The 4,125-nt window shown below is 37.3% G+C and overlaps 1 protein-coding gene across 4 annotated transcripts in view; it reads right to left on the reverse strand.

Annotated features, from left to right (window-relative positions):
- LOC116841576 (UPF0489 protein C5orf22 homolog) overlaps window positions 1-4,125 on the reverse strand; it is a 503,768-nt gene that overhangs the window by 381,520 nt on the left and 118,123 nt on the right. Inside the window, exon 4 of one of the 4 annotated variants that reach the window (XR_004377573.1) lies at window positions 3,884-4,001. The exons of the other annotated variants lie outside the window; for them this stretch is intronic. The gene's annotated coding sequence lies outside the window, so the exon portion shown is untranslated. The remainder of the gene's footprint in view (window positions 1-3,883; window positions 4,002-4,125) is intronic. 4 annotated transcript variants of the gene reach the window in all.

Genomic DNA, 4,125 nt, shown 5'->3' on the forward strand with positions numbered 1-4,125 from the left:
ATGATTTGCTATGATAACAAAAAAATCTGCTCCTGCAATAAAAAAGTAGCTAAAGCAGTAAATTATGTTTAGTTGTCCATCTGTAGCAAATTCGCTGCGTTAGTCACTTTTCTTGTTATAGGAGCAGACTTTCCTGTTATAACAGCAAGCAAATAGATTCTTGCTGCAAAGAAAAAGTAGCTAACACAGCGAATTATATTTAACTGTCCATATGTAGTAAACTAGTTTGCTGCTGCAGCAAATTATTTTTTTCCATGTGGATATAATTTGCTGAATCTACAAATTATTTTGCTACAAGAACCATGATGGATTTATATAAGCAGTTGCAGTTTTGCTCCGATAGCAAATAAATTTGCTAAGGATACATTATTTTGCATCAATAGCGAATTAACGTGATTCTTAGGACAAATACACTCAACAAATTTGTTCTGTCCTGGCAACGAAACTTCTGCTCTAATAACGAATAATTTGTAAAATTAGTTACATCAACTAAATTTTTTTTATATCACTACCAATATGCAGTAGAAATGACGATTTTGTTAAAAAAGCAAAATTATTTTTCTCCGTGCAAGTGCTAAAGTTTATACCAAAAACGAACTTTTAATATATCTCACTCGTATTATTTGAAAACCGGCCGAGCACAGTGTTGGGGATTAACTAATGAAAATTTTTTCTGACTGAGATAATCGTCAGTCAATCATCAAAATTAATCAGTCGTCACACAATTAATTAATCGTCCTGAATAATTTATAATTGATTAATAAAATGTCTGCAAATTCGATTTATCGTACGAACATCGCAGATATCACTGTTTCAGCTGGAGAATCGGAAAGACGTGCATTCAGAGCTATACATGCAGCCAAGATGTTAGGGATCGCGACGTTCGTGTCACACGGGAGAGTGACATCGCGTCGAGAGATTCGAGATGAGCGCACCGACGATGTGGCATCGCGATCGACGTTACGTTGGCAGCTATGATGACACCAGGGAGCTTGATTCCCGAAGCCAGATTAAAATCCAGCTTGTTACTTCAACATGCCAATTTATTTGATTTGTTACTCGGCAAAACTCCTTCATTTCAATAATCATTTATTTCAGCAGAATACGTTTCACGGAAAAGAAGAACATTCTTATTTAGAGAATATCTATATTCTCAACATGTTCATGTTGAGATTATATGGCGTTAAACAGAGAAAACTTGCTTATATGAAGAAATTGAATATAGTTCCACTAAAAATATAATATTCTCGTTATTCAAGAATAATTTTCTTGAATTGAGAATAATGAATATTGGACGAAAAGAACGATATTTTCAAACCAAGAACTACAATTTCTTTAACTTGAAATTATCTATAGTGAACTATCGTAATCTTGCCATAACATTATAATATTGTTGAAATTTAAAAATATTAAATTGTTGTAGGAAAATAATATATCCTTGCTTATATATAAAACAACGGTCGCGTCCATTAGAATATGTAAGTCTTGAATTAATATTTAATTTTTTTCCGTGTGTCGGGCTACAAACTTTTTCTCCTGAATTGTGAGAGGTGCATCATTTTGATACATATCTTTGATTTATTCATTAATAGCTATAATTTTATAAAAAAATTATTTAAAATTTCGAATGCCGTAAAACGGAGCTAAACTTGGCCACACCCTTTTCTTCGAAAACTGAGCGTCTCTCATCAAGGATTTAATTGTGGCTTCGCTTTGTTTCATGAATTATGCGAGATTAAATGACCGTGAAGCTTTGTATCACTATCTACCAAGAAATTTTGCTTTGCAAAATGATCATTATGATTCAGAAGTCGGAGAATATCCCGATGTTTTCGTTCACGTCAACAGGCTTCTCATTAAAAAGCCTGATCGATGTAACGCTTTGAAAATAAGCGTATTTTTGGAAATATTACTTTAAGAACTTTGTGATTTTTTTTATCTTTTAAGTCACTAGAACGAGCTCTATCTTTCCTGCCGATTGCAGCGATATTTTTTACAGTCTTGAATTCGGCCACATGCTACATATTTATCTATAAATTTTTCTGGATAACAAAAACAAAAGTAATGCAAAGTTTAGTAGTTACTTGATTAGTATACAATGTTTCGAAACATTGATCCATTTTCGCGAAATTAATTCCCAAAAATACGCTTCTTTTCAGAGCGTTACATTGGTCTGGTCCCTTAACTCCAAAATACAGGCGAGACACTTGGGGTCTCCCGGGGAATGCAAAGAGCAGCGCGGATACAAAGCCGCTCACTGCACAACGCGTTATTTCGTGTAACACAGCCGCCTGTGGCCGTGAGAATTATTTTCAATATTTGCAGCGTGACGACTCGACACCTGCGACGGCGGCGGCCAGAGCCGCGCGAGCAAAATCGGCCAAACAAAACGCCGCGACAGAAAATCGATTTGCTCGCGGTGAAAGATTCCTTCCGGCGCGGCCGTCGCACTATCATCTATCACGACGTTGGTGCATGTCCGTCGCGTGCGAGTGTCGCGAGTGCGCGTGCTCGCGCGACGATATCCGGGAAAGAGAGCCGAGCGCGATTTACATTTTGATTGCGGAAAGCGAGCGAGCCACGAGTGATTCATTCGCGTCGATTTGGCGCGACCGTCTCCGAGGAGTCGTATTAGACACCTTCGGATTTACTGCCCGCCAAAGATGATCTACAGACCGGGATCGGCAATACCGAGCGCCAGCGGTCACGTCAGCAAAACTAAATAAGCGCGCTGATGCGGCAGAGATTTTAACTGCATCGTTAATTTGGAAAATGCTAATTGCGCGCGCATTCGTGACCGCAGACTGCCGCAAATAGCATGTCTCCTCCAGGTGTGCCTCTTTATTTTCTTCTATTTAATTTAATTTTCTAATTAAATCTTTTTAATTATATCTTATTTATTTTATCTGCGGTCATGAGAGAAGACGCGCAATTAGCATTTACAAATTAACAAAGCAATTAACAAGCACAACAACGACCGTATTTTAGACGTATGTTAGACGTATAACAAATACGCTTTTCCAATTTTCAAACTGAAACAACGTTGTTTGCGTCGCTTATATATGAAAAAATTAGAAAGGCATGTTTAGCGTTTTCTGCATATCCAGAATAAGGATCCAGGAATCATGCACGGAAAAAAAGGTTTGGCTGAATTGACCAAATATCTGGTCGAATATGAACGATCCAGAAATTCCGATTGAAGTAATCCGAATTCTGTTTAAGGTAACAAGATTTTTGATTGACTTAAATAGAATTCGAGTTACTTCAATCAGAATTTCTGGATCGTTCATATTCGACCAGATATTTGGTTAATTCAACCAAACCTTTTTTCCGTGTGTTATTATTAGTTTACGCCGAATAAATATTTTAAATATATTTCTTTTATCAGTGTATAAAATCCGAGAATAAGCGTTCTTGAAATCGAAACGACTTTAATTATTAGAAAACTGATAAATTGATTCATTTCGCTCGCGTCAAGTGTTGCAGATGTTTGCATATCATGCGCAAATTGAACTGCTCGAAGATATATCGGGCGTTTTGAACATATTCGAGAAGCACAAGAGTCCAGGTTGAAATTGACGATTAACAGAGTAACGGCAAATTCAATCGCGCTTTCTGTTTCTTATTTATGAATGGATAATGTAACAGTCTCTCTCTCTCTCTCTCTCTCTCTCTCTCTCTCTCTGTCTTTCTCATAGTCTTGTCTTAAGTTTAAAATAGAAATGCTAACGAGTTATTAAAATATCCAAGAGGCTAACATCGGATATCGAAGAGATGAGCGATTAAATCGAGATAATTTCGCGGCACTGCCCCGCTCCCTAACGTTTAATAATTAATTCGCGGGTAACGAAGCGCCCAGAATAATTATAAATAGGAAGCATACCTGGTAATTAGTTTTTCGGTCCGCTAATAAGAAACTGATACTCGCGGTGCGCGAGTTTTGCATTTCCCTATTCATCTTCCGCCAATATCATCCACGCTTAAACGATAAATAGACTAACCTGCAACCAAGAAAACGAGTTACGTGAAAATTATTCCCGCAATCACATACGTGCACGCTTAATCAAAACATTTCTCTCTCTCTCTCTCTCTCTCTCTCTCTCTCTCTCTCTCTCTCTCTCTCTC

The sequence above is a fragment of the Odontomachus brunneus genome, unplaced genomic scaffold (genome assembly GCF_010583005.1).
Source record: "Odontomachus brunneus isolate Ranch 3 - 2012 unplaced genomic scaffold, Obru_v1 Obru_scaffold_016, whole genome shotgun sequence".
NCBI classification, from domain to species: Eukaryota; Metazoa; Arthropoda; class Insecta; order Hymenoptera; family Formicidae; genus Odontomachus; species Odontomachus brunneus.